Genomic DNA, 19247 nt, shown 5'->3' with positions numbered 1-19247 from the left:
GCGGACTATCCGCGCCGTGTCCAAGATCACCGCCTTCTGCATCTGACCCTTGATCCAACCACCTAGCGAGAGTCTCTCAAGATGTTGGTCGAGACTCTTCGCTATTAGACCGTTCACTGAAACGACTATCGGGACAATGATCGTCGAATCAACATCCCACATGGCGGTTATCTCGTGAGCCAAGTCTAGGTACTTACTGGACTTGTCCTTCTCGGCCTTCACGAGATTCTCATCATGGGGGATGGTGATGTCAACGAGCACGGCCCGACGTTGCGATCGATCTATTATCACAATGTCAGGCTTATTGGCTACAATAGTCCTGTCTGTGATGATAGATCGATCCCAATAGAGCGTGGCACGACCATTCTCGAGAACAGGCGCAGGTAAGTACTTGTAGTACGGTACTTCGCGGTCCACAAGGCCATATAGAAGAGCAAGTTGCTGGTGAATAATTCTGGCTACGAGATTATGTCTGTGCAAGTACTCGCCGTTTTTATTATTATTATTATTATTTGTATCTCCGTTACAAACTCTCGGGTTTTTAAGCCCGGTCATTTATAAGGCGTGCGTGGGGATATAGATCCAACACGTAGAGGCCGTTTGGAGAGCTTTGATGTCATGTAGAACGCCTGCTGGAACCCATTCACGGGTACATAAATAAATACCCGTAAACCGGTTTCAGCAGGCATTGGGAGCTATTATAGAAAAATGGAAAGAGTCCTGGTCTATGGTTTAAATTTGGGTGGAAAATAAATCTGGGCTATTGCTAAGAGTTCCGGACACCTGCCATAACATTGTGTTATACAGTGTTATCGAGGCAGGTGGTGACTCGCCACTCGTTAGATGGGCACCTGATGCGCCATCGTGAAGACGGCCAGGTGCAACACCGGCATGAGCGGCTCAGGGGTGTCGAGAGGTGGTGCTGCGCTTTCTCCGAAGTTACTCGCGGCGTTATGCCCTTTAACACTTCCACCCCTGGAGCATATAGCTCTAGCGACTCCTCTCTGGACGGCCAATGAAGGCAAGCCAGAGCTGAGAGTCCTGCGGGTCCCCTTGGGGTCCACTCCGACCGACGAAGACACGCCGGAGACGGAGACCCTGACCGACTCTCGGGAGCACTCGGGTCCGTGGGGTCGTTACTCCCCAACAGCTCGCCACAAGCTGCCCTGCGGGCTTATTATTATTATTATTATTTATTTATTCCTTAAATTAACATTTACAGTCAAGCTACACATGTTAAAAGGAGTGACATTATATAAACACTGAGAGTAAGATTTTACTTAAGTGCTAACTATACATTAATTGAGCTCGGCGTCGCTATTGACTCCAGGTATCGGCTACTAACTGACAAAAAACTAGGTTCCGTGCATTGGAATATGTCAGGTTCGCTGTCGCTGTCCAATATATCGTTCAGGAGAGACAATGCGTGGTGCAGCGGTGAGTGGGATAATGCCCGGGTCCGCGCCGCCGGGACTGCAAACAGCGCGCGGCGACGAGGGCGCAGCTGAATACTGCTGTGGACAGGTACTCGAAACGGTACAAGTGCTAGCAACTGAGGGTTATGTATTTGGCCACGGATTAGGAGATAAAAATATCTTACGAGTGCCACATTTCTTCTGGCCTCGAGGGTGGTGTAGTTAACCATTCCGAGAATATATAGACTAGGGTACATGTATGGATAGTAACCATAAGTTTTATTATATAGATGACGAATGAACGATTTCTGGACCCTCTCCAACATAAGTGTGTAGTGTTGTTCATGGGGACTCCAAATTATCGCATTCGTCTCAAGTCGGCTTCGTACATACGCGTTGTACAGTATTCTAAGTGCATTCTGTGTACTGAAAGATTTTGATTGGCGGATTACGAAACCTAGGCATTTTCTTGCAACCTTACAGGCGCTGACAATGTGGTCATTGAATGTGAGCTGTTGATCGAATATTGTGCCAAGATCACGAACTGATGCAACTTGCTGCAGAGAATTATTTCCGATCCTGTAATAACATTTTTGAGGATGTCGAGCACGGGTGTATGACATGACCGAACATTTCCCTACGTTTAGAGACAATTTGTTTTGGACACTCCAAGCACAGACACTGTCAATGTCTTGCTGCAACTTTAGACAATCGTCGTGGTCTCCAACCGGTTTGACTAATTTTAGGTCATCAGCAAACATTAAGCAAGTGGAATGCCTAATATTTGCTGGCAGGTCATTAACTAAGACCAGAAAAAGGAGAGGACCCAGGTTACTACCTTTCTGCTGAGACAGTGAGTTTTTTTTTTCACTTTTCTAAGCATTGTGATATCGTGGTGGTATCGTTTGCAGACGAATCTGCTATTATATTAATTCAATAATTTTATTGGAACCTTAATTACAGTAGGTAACGAGGTACCTACTTACTTATATTTTGTGAAGGTATTTACATTCTCTTTATTTATTTTTCGTCTTAAGTTAGGTTTGTTATAATATGAATATAAAAGTAAAATATAAAAACACTTACAAAACAATAAAAAATACATATAAACACATTATAAAAAACCTAACCTATTTACATTATTTTTACATTGTATTAATACCTTCGAGCAACACCGGCTTCCGACACATCGGAAGGGAGGGGCCCAAGCGATATCTCACCGTACAAATCTTTCTGCCATTTTTCGCGGGGGGAAAGGTGCACACAGTCGCACTTCTCACACACTTACATACAAAATCCAATATGTAATGACGACACAAATACATAGAAAATGACACACGTCAAAGACAAATCTCGTTTTATTACCCGCGCTAGATTAGATTGACGCGCTAATCTTGTACCTCGGCAGAGGGGAAATAGTGCGAATGCCGCCTCCCTTCCGTGTTGCTCGAAGATTAATACCTACTGAAATTCTTGTTTTTAAAGTTCATTGTTTTCTTATTTCTATATCGAGATTTTTTTTAGTGTATCAGCGACTTAAATAGGTAGGTACCTACTTAAAATTTATTGAACAAAAACTAAACCGCTTTTTTTATTTAATTGTAATAAGAGAAAAGACATATTTTAGCACAAACTAAATAGATATAAAATAAATATCCTTGTACGTTGTTTATGAGAATCGCCCAGCTACATAATGAGGCAAAAAGAGCGAACACAATGGCAAAAAACATTGGACACATGTAGAAAGTTACAGAAGTGCGTGTTACGTTTCTTCCTTTGTTTATTTCTACTCGTATTACATGTGTAGTCGTGTGTATCTTTTTACACGTGTATATCTGAGTGACATACCTTAATTTATAACACACGTTCATGAATTAGGCATGTTATGTTCACAGAGTTCATAATAGACATTCTGATGTAGGAACGCTATATTATAACAAAACTTTCGGCCCGATACGAACATTGCTTATAAGAAGTCACAGCGGTACGATACCGATTAGTCATTGTCTGACGTTTCTCCAACCATAAACTGTCACTTTTGACACTGACAGATCGATGTGGTATGGTACGAAATGAAGTAGGCCGCGCGTGAGATGCGAACCAATCACCAAGACTATCATCAATGTCGAAGTAAAAATCGGTTCAAAACCATAACAACAAATGTTAAATTGGAGTTGACCTCAGGGAAAGCTTTTTCTTAAGTATATGAACAGATATGACCAGCTAGCGAAAAACATCTTTTTCGCTCACTGACAGTCGAAATAATAATTTTGAACATGGAATATATTTCGAATAGTTGCAAGTTCCCGCAGGCGAAATTGCCCGTCTGCACCTTAATTACGGCTACGATATTCAAGTAAGGAGGACCAAAGCTAGATTCAAAACAGCCAGTTTCCTATATACATGGAATCTTTGAAAAGAGCCTCTAGATACTAGCGGTGTGCTTGCACTATATTCCGTAGCTACAAAAGCTTTGAAACTCGTTAGTAGGTACAATACAAGCCAGGATTATTGTCTCAGGCAAACAATGCATACTGTATAGACTGTCTTTGCGCGCGTGACCAGTTACAAGCCGTATTTCGATTCGGAAAAGCAAATATTTGGTGTAAATCCACATTTCAGATGGACAACTTGCAGTAGGTAGCTTGTTTGTAAGAGTTCCTGCTTGCACTGCTTATCTGCGCCGCTTGTAGCCCTTTGTTTCCATTTCTTAAGACGAGACTGGTTCTAAGGGATTTTGGAAAAATCGTAACATTAATAAGCGAAGTAACCTCACTACGTTTTTGAGTAAACTGAATAGATCACATAGGGGACAAAAGACAAAGAAGCCTAAAGAAGAATTGAATAGCCTTTTGTTTTTCTACACTGATAGTGATAGTCTATAGCGATAACACGCGCAGCTTCAAAAGCGGACCGGACATCATAGGTTGAAAGCCCCGCTTGTAATTGGCTATCGGCCTGATTCTAATTTTACGAAATATCAAAAATTAAATCTCGATACGATATGAATCGGGTCTGTCAGTGTCAAAAGTGACGTTTCTTAAAACAAAAATTAGAATCCGGCCGTATGAAAATTAGATTTATACGAAATCTCATTGGAGATTTAACGAGTTTTCGGAGAAAGAAAGATGAAAGCTTTTTTCGGTATGGAAGGCGTACTGTTTACCGCTCTAGTTCCGAAATCACTAGTAGGAAACGTTCGCCTAATAAGGTTGGTACCTAGTCAGCATCAATACAAAGCAGATGAAAAAACCTTAGAGGAAAAAACGCATAGCTATATTATAGCTATTAAAATTAATTTTTATTTGTAGAACCAAAAATTAATTTAAAGTAAGTAAATAGAGAAGTTCAGAGTTCAGCACTTAATGTTTGAGCAATATTCGTGTGGAAAAACTTGAACAACTAACTGTACAATGTACATTTTGCAATTTAAATTTGTATTTTGGTTTTATTTTGCAAATTGATTTCATTTCATGAACTAAGTTTCCCAAATGAACTAGTGAAACGGATCAAATCCCTAATGAACTGACTCAACATTTTAATAAAAACGTTTCTTTTCGCAAAAAGTGCACTGCAACCGCGAAAAGTGCGAAGTTGTGTCGTTTATTGCCTTTTCTATTATTGCGTTATCTGACATAAATATATGACTATTATGGCTGTGATTAATGATTACTCTGAATTATACAAGCGTCAATGCGTATTGACAGCTTGTTGGCGTACGTACACGTTGCTTCGTCTGGTACGTAAATATGTGATCCTTAGGCTCGATTCGCCAGTTATTCGAATCCCTTGTGCCTTTCAACACCGCGTAGGCCTAGACATGTTTGCGTGGGATGCTGAGATGTTACGTACTTGTCTGTGATGTCTCCCTTAAATATTCGATTGGGTCAATGACACTAATAAGGTGCAGTAGGTTCAGAGAACTGAGTTTTTAAACAGTCGTAGCGCTTTTTTGGATCAAAATACGGCTGCCATAAATTTAATTAGCAATCTTTAGGCCTTTCCCGAGGGACTTAATCAATACGAATCCTGAGCTTATAATTTTTGCTCGATAGAAAATAATCACGAACATAGGTATAAAGCGCACTTTAAAAATATGTAACAAATTTTGCACAAAAGCTAAAAATATGGAAATTGCTTCTAAAAATCGGCAATATTATGTTTGAGGACACTTATCTATTACTTTTTTTTTAAAACGTACAAAAAAGTTTTCTTTTGTGAATACGTGGGTCCCTAATGGGGGCATTTTTATTTTGATGTAATTTTTTTCTTACTTTTCCATAAGCACGATTTCACCGTATATCCTAAAACATCTTGCATTGAGCTATGAAAACGTCTTGCTATTTTCGTGACTCAACAGAAAATTACTTACTTACAATTTCTTTGTTCCTTATTGGGATTTCGTATTTCTTCCACTCAGAATGAGGAGCTCTTTAAACCAGCCAAATAATATCGAGTCTAATACCGAGCTAATACCTGTTAGTTTGATAATATTTGAAATATATTGATAAATGTATCTGCTAATAGTACCTAATTATGCAGTTTGGTTTGTTAGTTGAATAATAATTAAATGTATGTATTTAGTATTATTTACTTATCATTTTAAATAATTTATTGAATCAGGGGAGTTTATTTTCTCGGCATTTAAATGGCTACTAAAGTCTGCGGGATCACAATTTTCTTTTATATTCGAGGCTGAAGCTATTTGCGAGGGTTTCACAAATAAATGTAATACAAATAGAAACCCATTAACTGTGGTCCATGAAAATATTTGCATTCTTTATTGTTTCGCAGTCATATCGATAAAATATACATTATACACATATCTCATGAGGTTCATGAGCGTCTCTTTTATTTTTTGCCATTTTTATATATTGTGACATTTTTTGCCACTTTTGTGTTATTTCTTGTTTGTTGTGTGTTGGTCAGGATCGCGAGCCCTTTTCATCCTTATAGGAGAAAAAAGTGTCCTAAAATTTCTATACATTTTTAAAACTTTCCTTTTAGTTACCGCCATACAAAGTATATGGGGAAATGGTAAATGGTAAATGGCAAAATGGCATTTTCCCCTCTAGAATCGGATCCGATGTCTGTTGATCACATATCACATATGTAAATTTCTCCTCCTAAAGCGAGTGCTCTATTACCAGTGGGAATTACAATCTATATTACCCAAAAAAGGTTGCATTTTTCTATAAAAAAACATGGTCTCATGTGCTTTTTTGCTTTTAAACATCTGATGCGTGGTACAAGTACTTATCCGTGACGTATCGATGTTAGTTTTGTGCAAAATGGCTTTTTCCTTGTATTTCAGAGTAAATACTAATAAACTTGTCGGTGAAATGAGGGTTTGGTCCTTTTCCTTTTATGGAAACACATGAGTTTTATCTTTATTTACTCAGTTTTTGTTTTTTCTGGCCTTGACCCTTTTCGCTCTCTTTTAAATTTTCTTTCGCATTAGTAAAGAAAATGTTACAAATTAACCGATATCTGCTATTTGCTCTGCACATATCGGTTTTCGGTATACATATTTAATTTTCATAATATAATCAAAACATCATATCTTCGATGATATTAAACGTACACGCCCGTGTTTAATTTTATCAGAATGATTGAATCATGTTATTGATTTATCGTGCGTCTCGCTCGCGCTAATATATGTACGGACAAGTACGAGTGAAATGCACGATACCCGAATGACATCAGTTAGATTTCATTCTGATATCAGTATTAGTTAGAATTGGCATGTAAGTGTGTATATGTTTAAAATATAACGTTCAATATAAACCATTCGTTTAATAATTACCGACGTACGTATATACATATACATTCGTCTTTCATAAAATTTAATTACAGACCTGAGGAACTTAACATCAAGGTAATTGCTTGAGAAAACTTCAAATGGAATGGAATCGTATATAATTTACGTCAAGTAAAGTTTGTCATACCTATATACGAAGAAACTCAGGGAAAATTAAACAATTTAATATTAAAACATAGAAGCAAATTATGATTAACTAATAAGTACTTTAAATAATCAAGTGCAACTCCAAATTATTTGAAATAGAAGTAGAAGCGTCTTTCCTTCTTACTTTAGTTGTTATAGTTTTCTTTTAATGATATCTCTTATTTATTAAGTATGTATTTTTTTTCTCTGTTTTGTTTTTTAATGTGTACATAATTACTTTGTTTTGCTGTCCTAATTATTTTCTCTTTATCTTATTTCTTTCATCTTATTGTCCTTTGTATGTGTGCTTTATGGAATTAATTCCTTTCTTCTTCTTCTTTCTTCTTCTTCTATTTTATTTTATGTTAGAAGTTAGTATCTTAATCCATACCTACGTTATTTTCTTCTTTTTATTTAAATAGTTATTGTTTTATTTAGTTGTCGATAGCAGCTACCCCATGTCCTTCCCCGGGCTTCAAACTATCTCCATACCAAAATTCAACTCTTACTTTCACATTAATTATACTATATACCTAGTAAGGATAACGTTGTGTGTTTCAGTTAGTTTTAATAAAATTATTACGGTTGGAAAATATTTTTCATTTCAATTTTGTTCAATTATTAACGACGGTTATTTTTATTGAATTATTCGCATTGTTGAAATAAAACTCAATACAGAGTTATTGGCAATTGATTAAAATTGAAATATTAAATTGATATACGAATTTTATTTCTCAGAATATGCAATCAATTTATATTACCGATTTTGACGACTGTAATAAAAATATTTAATTATAATTGTATTACAGTGGGAAACACATTGAAAAAAACCTGATTTAAACTTTCACGATTATTAAACATTATCAAACTGCACAACGGGACTTAATCGCATATTTAAGTTTTAAGATTTACCTCCGCCGTTTCGAGGACGGCGTTGTCCCCGTGGTCTCGGAGAAGACTGGCTCAAGTTGACATCAACATCTAAAACTAACTTAAACTAAAACTGACTTAAATACGCGATTAAGTCCCGTTGTGCAGTTTGATAACATTGAAAAATGTTTTTCACTAAACATAGTTCTTACGTTACAGAAGAAAAAAAACCGGGCAAGTGCGAGTCGGACTCGCGCACGAAGGGTTCCGTACCATAATGCTAAAAACGGCAAAAAAAACGGTCACCCATCCAAGTACTGTCCCCGCCCGACGTAGCTTAACTTCGGTCAAAAATCACGTTTGTTGTATGGGAGCCGCACTTAAATCTTTATTTTATTCTGTTTTTAGTATTTGTTGTTATAGCGGCAACAGAAACACATCATCTGTGAAAATTTCAACTGTCTAGCTATCACGGTTCGTGAGATACAGTCTGGTGACAGACGGACGGACGGACGGACGGACGAACGGACGGACAGCGGAGTCTTAGTAATAGGGTCCCGTTTTACCCTTTGGGTACGGAACCCTATAAACTACATTGGCTGCCAATTACTAAAAACTGTTTTCATCTAGTTTAGGGTGGTATTCCATCTGTCCAATATCTTTGTCCAATGTCATTGCGTCTCACTCTCTCATTAAGCAAAATGTGAGACATAATACACACTGGACAGGTGAAATACCACCCTTAGATATAATTCTGAGCCGTGTCCTTAAAAATTTCACGCGCACCAGTAATTGCGATCGAGACGCCTAACTGCCGTATTCGAACTTCAAGATATTCACAAGAGACGACACGTTCTAGATCCATTTTGCAGCGCAATTCGGGCAACCAATGTCACTTTTACATTAGATAGCGTAAGATATCTATTAGATGTGAATTGGATCTCGAAGTCATATCCTGAGGAAATCGTTCAAGAGTATCTCCAGAATCGCGCAAATGTCATATTTGACAGGTTAGATCTTAAACATATCATTATCGTATCTTGGTGATGTCTAAAAGATATCTAATAGATGTCTATTACAAAATCCGAATTGGGCCCCGGGACGCCTAATGAGACGACTTCTAATTTTGACATTTGCGGAAGCAATGGAGTCGGCAAAAATGTCGTGCTGTAATACTGCCGCAGTAATGAAACTAATACAACGTTTTACAGTACAATATCACAGATTAATAAATAGTTACTACGTAACAGATACTTCATTCCCAAACAAAAGCGAAAATACCTACGCTATAATAGCCTACAAAACCTTAATAATAATACCTGCTGCTCAGGACAAGAAGAAATGTACCATAAGTACGCGCACAAAGAGTCGAGACTGTGTTGCCCGCCGTGCGAGTCACGTGCTAACGCGTCATCGTAAGAATGCGCTAGGGTTGTAGGCATCTACCTATGATGATTATTGTAATAAAACGAATGTTGCGGATCAACCATATTTTTTATTAGTCAATCAAATATGTTTTAGTTTTATATAATGATTTATATTTTTTTCCCTTCTCGGAATTCTCTGTTATTAAATTTTATAGTTGTAAATATCCTAAATTGCGTAAATAATTTTAATATATACTCAGGAGCAAAGCAACGGAAAATCAACGGTTTTTAAAGTTGTAATACGGTGCTACTAGGCCGATTAATTATTACGTCGTCAAAATTATTTAAAAATACTTTTTCTAACCCTTCAATATAATTCTTAAACGTTTCAGGTGGGACCTTTAGCCCGCCATAAAAAGATGAATCTTTATTATAGGCTTTTTCCTTTGTTTTTTGACTTTTACACCCATTTACTGCACAATAATTACGTGGTTTCGGCATTTCGAAGCGTAAGCGCGGGAAACGTGCGGTGCGAGCGTTCAGGCGGGCGTTCGGCGGCCCTCTGTCGATTGTATCGTCGACGATACGCCGAGCGGTAGGCATATAGCGCGTGGCCTTGAGCGTGTGACGGAGGCCTGACAATATGGCTCTTTAAACTTTTGACATACGCACGAAAAGTGCTATTTTAATTAAAATACCACCGAAGGGAGTGTTTTAAATCGACACCAGTTGCGAATTACCTTTTCGCACGTGTATCGTACAACGTTTTACAGTACATATGGCCCTTTAAACTTTTACGCACTAGTGCGGGAAAATAGGACCATATGTACTGTAATAGTACATTTCGATGCTAGTGCGGAAGGTATGTCATTACTTGACATACCTTCCGCACTAGCATCGAAATGTACATTAATGACATTTCCGCACGTGTATCGAACGACATTTTTTAATACAGTTGCGAAAAAATAAGTAAAATATTGTTAATCGTACACTAAACCAAAGTGGTAACAGTGACAGCTCGCTTAGACGTCGTCTTTAAGTATATTATATCTATGGGCGTTTGGCAGCTATTCCGTTCCATTCAGACAACTTATTAAGAACGGAATTTTCAATATTCAATATTAAAAAATAAACGTGTTATAATGATGAAGAGGTAAGTATTAAAATATGAAATATGTATATTTTTCACATTCTTACATTAACAGTAGGTTTTTCTGCTGATTACGACGTTTAAAGGAAACTAATATTAACACTCATCAATAAGTAGTCGTGAATTGGAACAAGTATAAATTTAAAAAAATTGGAAAAGTAAAAAGCACTAGTTCGAGATAACCAACTTTCCGCACGCTAAACAGCTACGTAAAGTAGCACTTTTTGAGCAACTGTATTAAAAAATATTTTTTTTCAGTAATGCTGGTGTAGCCTAATTCCAAACGGTAGGTACCTTTGAAAGACATTGGCACTTCACGACAAATAGCAAGTTCTACCAGTTCTCGTATGTTCCCTATAGGTAATTGTCGGTTAATAACATCCATTCTCCTTTTGAAGTTGAACCGACTCTGTTGAACATACGAATACATACTCCATCAACAACACCTGCTTTACTTTGATCCACTCTCCTCAGAAACAATGGGGTGTAAATTAATTATACGAACAATGCCTCGTATGAACGGCATTCGAAATGTCGAGAGGCAGGCAAATATTTGATTCGTTTGGCAAAACGGATCATGGCTTGTTCCTTTCAAAAGATGTAAATTGATTCTCGACGGCACTTAGGCTATTTTTAGACGCGCTTATGTGTTTCATTTCTAGGAAGCTTGGCGTTTGATTTATTGAAAGCTAAGGGCTTATTGACACCCGACCCGGCTTCGCACGGGTTTACAAATTATACACTTAAACCTTCCTCAAGAATCACTCTATTGATAGGTGGAAACCGCATGAAAATCTGTTCAATTTATTGTAAATAACAACAGACAGACGCGGCGAGGGACTCTGTTTTATAAGGTGTAGTTATTGGTAGGTACTTACTTAGATATTAGCTTAGTTCTTTATAAGCATTACGCTTCATGTCATGATCATCATTATTTTAATTTAAGTAATAATCATTCCATGGCTAAAGCGACACATGCATAAATTAAATTTGATTTAAAATCTCCGAACATTCTGTAATTACCATAATGGTGTTTTCGTAACCGGAATGGCACGGTTTCGCGTTTAAAATTTGGCTATTAAGCCAACAATATCGTTTTTAAACTGATATTAAAATAAACACAAAACATACACATAGAACGGGAACTGGCCCGACGTCCATTAAAAAAGAACTTTAAATGTTATGCTTTCTCCACTATTTCGTGCTTTTAACCTAACTAAATAACAAGGTTTGTTAACGGGAGTTTAAAAAAAATATACTTATTGAGGTCAACGATTCATTTTAACAGCGAAGTACCCTCGTTAGATTGGCTGAGGTGAAAAAATAATTCAATTGGTTTAGAGGAGGAAACTCCAGCGTGGAACCAAGAAATCGATGTTTTCCAGCCACCTCTCGTTTTCCTCTCAACGCACGTTATATTATTCTAATCCGACCGTTGTTACGTTAACCTAATAAACTGATTACAGTGATTACATTCGAGCCCTACCGACGCTGTAATTGTGTTTGCCGACGAGTTATGAAATGTAGATCGCTATCCCGGCTTCAAACTTACATTTTGACATCAATATGATATGTAAATCTTGATTTTGTTATCCCGTGCGTCTCGCTGACGTCAATACATGTACGGACAAGTACGAACAAAATGCACGCACGAATGATAAAAAATGGCATCATTTAGTTATCAAAATGTAAGTTCGAATTGTCGAGTGAGATTTAACCTCGTAGGCTCGTATATGAGGGGTTAAAAAATATTAATCTCTATCCATGCAAAAAACGTTCTTTTTTAGACGTCTCCTGTACCTATATAAAATACTTACTATCTATATAGTTTTAAATCAACTTGCTTTAAAGCCAGTAGATACCTAGGTTTTTGTGGTTTGTTTCTCAATTCAAAACACAGACATAAAAACTTCGCAAACCATTTCCTTTCCGCTATCGAGTTGCGAGTCAGTAACAGATTTGTTCTACAGGTTATAAAGATATCGGAGGTAGAAATACCTAAGTCACAAAAAGAAATAAACCCGACGGTCCATGTACTAATACAAATTTAGATCTTATTCCGTTGAGATACAGTTAAATATTGTTTATATTATTATGCCGTCGACACTATATTATGCTAGCATTTTTCACAGAGCGCCGTGAACTCTCGTTTCACGTATAAGGATCGATGTGCCCCTGGACGATTTAAATATGAATCGGTATCTGATTCGGTCAAGTTATGTTCTAATGTATGGGGATTGGGGAAAACAAACAAATTATGGCCAGCATGAAATGAACGTAGATGATACCTTTGGGTATGGTGCTTCACGCACACTAGCGTTCCCCTCCTCACCCCTGACGCAAGCCCCCTTTTAGCATGAAACACTTATGTCCCGGTATAATTGTTTTTTCTATTGTTTTATAGACTAAACACTAAAAAATGTTTTCAATATTTGAAACTCTGTCTTCTAGAAGTACCTTAGATTATAGTATATTATTAATGATCGAGAAACAAAGAGTGTATTAGTGACAACTTTTTCTGCGATCACGGGACACTGATGTGCCCAAGATCTTGACTTCCTTCTTCCTTCTTCCTCGCGTTATCTCGGCATTTTGCCACGGCTCATGGAAGCCTGGGGTCCTCTTGACAAACTAATCCCATGATTTGACGTACCTAGGCACTAGTTTTAACGAAAGCGACTGCCATCTGACCTTCCAACTCAGAGGGAAAACTAGACCTTATTGGGATTAGTCCGGTTTCCTCACGATGTTTTCCTTCAGCGAAAAGCGACTGGCAAATATCAAATGATATTTCGTATATAAGTTCCGAAGAACTCATTGGTACGAACCAGGGTTTGAACCCGCGACCTCCGTATTGAAAGTCGCACGCTCTTATCGCTAGGCCACCAGCGCTCTTGCCCAAGATCTTGACTAAAATCAGAATACGATCGTGTCCGCATTGAATTCAAGGGAACATTCTAATGCTAACCTTCGGACGTGAGCCTATTATCACGCCTAGTGTTGTACCCTGATAATACTGGTAACTCACTTGAATACCTCGTTTTTTAGCATTAGAAAAAGGGTAAACAATTTAGATGTATTTATTTATTGACTTTTGAGAAATAAAGTCACAGCAAATATGTAACAATTATGTAGCAAGGAGATCTGTGAGAAGCACAGACAAGACATCCTCCACACAGCATAGTAGCTCTACCCCCTCTGCCACAAATACGGTAGTTTTACTCCATTTTCGAGTCGAAAGTGTCTTTGTGTGACGTCCGTGTCTTTGAACAGACCAATCACGGCACGGGACCTCGCTCACCTCGTCCCCCGCACCCCCGTATTTTTGGCAGCATCGGTTTCATGAAATAATTGCTCTAAACTCCGTCAAGAGGATTCCTAGTCTATGGTGACAAGTAATACCCGCAGTATCATTCTAAGTAGCGAAACGGTAGAGTTTTTTATTAATAAAAAAAACCCTTAAGAGATTATCCTTAATTGGTCTTCCTTAATGGTCAAGCATAAATATAAAAATAATGTTTTTCCGTTCTAAGTCTTAATCTAATTTCTTGTTCATAAGATTTTTCAATTTATTTTCTAAAGAATCGTAGTAAAAAAAACACGCTGCAACTTTCAATAAATTTAAACCAAAATCATGAATTGGTTGGTCATCCTACAAAAAATAATTTCTAAAGTTAGTGATATACATGGTACCTATTTTACGAAATGTTTTTTTTTCACTAGATTACAGCACATCTCTAATCATTTCCAAATCCCCTCGCTATCGAACCGCCATAAATAAGTCAATGCACAATGTACAAGAAAAGTTTTCTATTCGCCAAGTTACTAATGTTATAAATCACTATAACAATATAGTAGGACCTCGATAAAACGAAACGCGAAAAACAAAAATCGTTAATGCGAAATTGAATACCGTTCCCTTAGCTCGAAGTCACATAATATCTAGATTAGTCGACACATAGTTTACGAGTAAAATGGCTGTGACTTACGAACAGACGGACGGAAGGACAGACGGAAATGACGAAACTATAAGGGTTCCTTTTTTGCCGTTATGACAACAGAACCCTAACAACCTATTAATCAATAGTATATTACTACATAATTAGGGCAGAACAGTAAGAATTGTCTTCGCTTCGGCCGACAATTCCATATGAATTTCTTATTACATACTTATACTTAGTATTTCTCTGTTCGACGGAGTTGGAAAGCGGCAACTTTGTTTAGCGCAGCGCAGCGCAAATTTTTGCCTTTTAAAAACACTTTACAAGACATAAATTTGTGAACCATTTTCGGAGTCTCTGTTATCAATGGTCTACTGCACAATAAAAGCGCCATTGCGCTTCGGTCGTAGTTTAGATATTTAAAAAGTTAGCCATTGGAATGAAATCCGTACCGAAACGGTAATTGAGTTGCAGCGAACTCCACTAAACTAGTTTCAGGTTTTGTTACGAGTATTTGCTTTCTTTAGCCTATGGACTAACGGATCAAGTCATTATTAAACTTTTTAATGCTAGTGTTGCTCTCCTGTTTACATACTTATGTACATTTTTAGGAATATTTATAATTTTTACAACTTAATTTAAGTTTTTTTTTGCAAATGGAAAATTTCGATTCCCATAGGTACAAAAACATAAGAACTCTTTCAACGGCACACCGGTAACTGCAGATGTAGGTACAGTTTTCATACGCGCATTTTTCTATAAAACACGTAAGTATGTAATGATAAACTGAAATAGATGTCTAATAAAAGTGTACAGGAATCAAATTCAAATTAAATAAAATCGTAAAGTAATAAGAATATTATTTTATGAATCACTTTTTAGTTTTTCGTATTGGAATTGATTGACGAATTCTTGAAAGAACAAAAAAAAGTATCTCAGTTCCAGAAAAAAATAAGATTAAGATACTCATGTAGGTATTCGTAATGGAAACAGGATGCCAGCTGTTTTATAAAATTTTCAAATGTAACCTAAAAAATAAGTAAAATAATAAAATCAACACGTATTTAATTTCAAAACCCCCGTGTTGTTCAAATGTTCATTTCTTTACCCAATGCGCCTCTATACATTCTATTCTCTTTGCCCAATGTATGCCTACTCTGGTTCAATTGGGCTAGAGCTAAAAGACCTTACGCTGTATTTAAATGTTCTCAAAATTAAATGTAAATGTAATATTTTACCGCTGAATAATGCATTGTAGTTTTGTGTGCTCGTTTTAAGCTGCAAGCCGCCACTTACGCTTGAGATCATTTTTAATAATTTTGAGGTTTGTTGGTATAAAACCTAGTTTCAAATAGTTTTTTTTGTTTATTGTTTGATTCCTCTTTCCTTGTTATAAAACGATCTATTGGAAATATCTGTTTAATTAAATAATAACATTACAGAGTATTTTCCATGGTTACGGCATAAATTTATGTGGGATTTTCTTGTCAAACTTTCAAGTTATATATGCGTTCGAAAATAAATTTAGGTACTTAAATAAGTTGTTCTATTTAATGCGGTATAAATTTATCTTGTTTTTATAGGACTATAAAATGTTATATTATATCAATTAATGTTGTAAAAATTAATAAAGTAAAGAAACAAATGCCAACAGATACCGCGAATAGGTACTTTTAGTAGTTTGTGCTACCTTCTATTGAATTTTGTGCCTGCATTTTCAATATTTATTTATTAACGCATCACCGAAAAATGCAATAAAATCCCACCAGTTTGTCAAAGGTAAACTCGATTCCAATATTTCGTTTTGGTTCGGTCGTGATGAAACGCACGTTGGGTTGGATCTGACGAAAAACAACCGCTTTCATCGTAAAATAATCCACGACAGTGAACAAAGCCGGTCACGTATTCATATAAACAGGGAGAAAATATGTAAAAAGTTAAAAACGGGAGTCCATGACTCGCGATGAGGGTTCCCTTAGGCCTGAGATACACTTTGTAAGTTTTACTTACGTAAGTAGGGACAAAGCTATTTATTAGAATGAGATAACGATATTCATCTCTCATTCTGTAGTATGGCTGTGTCTCTACTTACGTAAGTAAAACTTACAAGTGTATCTTGGGTCTTATTTTCAATTTATTTAACTAACTTTGATAGCAGAACAGCAAAAAGGAATACGGTCAACACCCCTGCCTCTATCAATATACAAAAACATGCACACTGAGATACTATTTACATTACTTTTGAACACTTTAAACTCTCGCGTTTTGTACACATAATTACTAAGACACACACACACGCGTCACTAAGACCCACTTGCGCCACCCAGGGCTAGCCACTAGCTCGGGGCTAACCGGTTAAACCCGGAGTTACCAGTACAATTTAACCCTGTGGTTAACGGTTAGCGAGTTAGTAGCTAACCCATGGTTGATGCAAGTGGCCCTAAGAATTAATTTTGACGTTTATGTAATATATTTAGTAATGTACCTACTGTCTAAAACATACACCTATAACTATACGTCTACCATCAGTTTTAACATTGACATATACGCTCACGTTTACGTAACTTACTTTCTATGCATCTCGCTCGTACTCGCATATTAGTGCAAGCGAGATGTACAGAAAGTAAATTACGTAGACGTGAGCGTTATGTCAATGTCAAAACTGATGGTAGAGGCTCTATTCCAATAATATCTTAGCCTCGTTAAGGTAGGATAGACAGATATATGGACGATTTAGGGCATTAGCTTAATAATAAGATCATTTTAGAAGCTGGCAGTATTGTCAAGACGATTGTCTAATTAAGAGAAATAAAATATCATTTTAACACAGTTGAGTTCCGGAACCCTAAAAAATCGTAACAAAAACAAACCGTCAAGTTTACGTGCCCTATTAAAAATGTACCAAATTTAACTTTCCTCAGCAATAACTCAAAATAACTGCTCAAGTTGAGTTCGCGCCATCACGCCGCGACAAACTCGGTTAATATTTTATTCAAAACATTCTTATCCTTTGAGACTGCTGAAGCATTAGCTTTATCCTTAGACCGTCGACCATAAGCTACCTCCTCTAGACTCCGCACGAAGCGTTTATGAAAATTTTCTGTCATTACAATAGGCGATTAAATACATACACATGTACATATTGTGGGTATGTAGGTACAGTCAGCATCAAACGTAGGTAGCGGATCAGACGTACGCATCGAAAGTATTTACCATTCTCTAACAGCTTAACAAAAATAAAGCTCGTGATTCCGTGTAAAAATAACATAAAACTTCTCATGTTAACATTTATAGAAATAGAAAATATTTATTTGGCTTAAAAACGTACATGAGGTACAACATCGAGTTAAATAAAGAAACGTACACCAAATAGGATGCCGCTCAGCATAAGCAATTTCTGTAAGACACTGCGCTGGTTTTTAGGGCACTATCCTGTTTTTTTATCTTTTGTTCTTCTCGTTCACTGTTTAATCCCATTCTCCCTGTTAAGCAAGATAAGCAAAATATAATTATAAGTAAAATAAGTATTATTAGATTTGTAATTTCACACGCCATGTGCTTTACGCAGTTTCTACCTGTGGAAACTTGTAATTGGCTCACTGTTTCTATGTTTTAACTGACCAGTTACTCTAAACTTTAAGTTTTTCAAACAAAAAAAATAGAAATTAAAATTCCCAAATGTAACATAAATTTAGTACCTATTCAAATTTAAATAAAATGGTCCATCTGAAGGGAATGATCTATGCCTCCGACGAAGTAAAGCGAATTACAGAAGGCCGGCCGATTAGCAAGGGTCGGCGAATCCGTGCAGATGGGTGAAGGGCTAATTCCCCGCTTATCGCAACACACCATTACCCGACCGCGACACTGTAGGTACCTACTGGGCAGGCAGAGATATAGTATTTACATTTTATTTCTCAATTAACGGTAATGTTGTCAAGGTAAATATCTTAAGAGTCACACAAATCTAGTCGCCATAACACAATCGAAGTAACGCTCACATAATATACATAGCAAGATTAGCAAGTAGTGATGTACCGGGGGTCCCTTTGTTTCCCATAAAGTTTTAAGTCATAATGTATTGTTTGTCATATTATCGTTAGTCATGAAACTGAAACCGTTAACTTTTCAGGATTTTCGTAAGGTTATTCTATAGATAGGTTAGGTTAGGTTTGTTTTATGGCAATCCTGAAAAGTTACGCGTTTCTGAGAAAAACCAATTATGACTAACGAAAATTCGGACAAACAATACATTATGACTAAAAACTATTTGGGAAACAATAGAGACCCGATGTACCGACTATTGGTTTGGCCGACTAGCCGACTATCGGTGCTCGGATAGCCGATTAGTCGGCCGACTAGTCGGCTAGTCGGCCAGATCATTAGTTTTGTCTAAGTTCGGTTCAGATGCACTTAAAAAACAATTGTTTTACCCCTTTCGTCGCGCTATTATAGTAACGCTAATATTTAGGAAGGGTCGGTGAATCCGTGCAGATGGGTGAAGGGCTAATTCTACGCTTATCGCAACACACTATTACACGACCGCGACACTGTACT

At 37.0% G+C, this 19247-nt stretch overlaps 1 protein-coding gene across 2 annotated transcripts in view; it reads left to right on the top strand.

Moving 5' to 3' along the window:
* Window positions 1–19247, top strand: part of LOC134792971 (cell adhesion molecule DSCAM-like) — a 97167-nt gene that overhangs the window by 48052 nt on the left and 29868 nt on the right. The gene's annotated exons all lie outside the window — the stretch shown is intronic.

This window comes from Cydia splendana, chromosome 8 (genome assembly GCF_910591565.1).
Source record: "Cydia splendana chromosome 8, ilCydSple1.2, whole genome shotgun sequence".
NCBI lineage: Eukaryota > Metazoa > Arthropoda > Insecta > Lepidoptera > Tortricidae > Cydia > Cydia splendana.
Note: the sequence above shows the minus strand (reverse complement) of the source record. Positions and strands in the feature narration are given on the sequence as shown.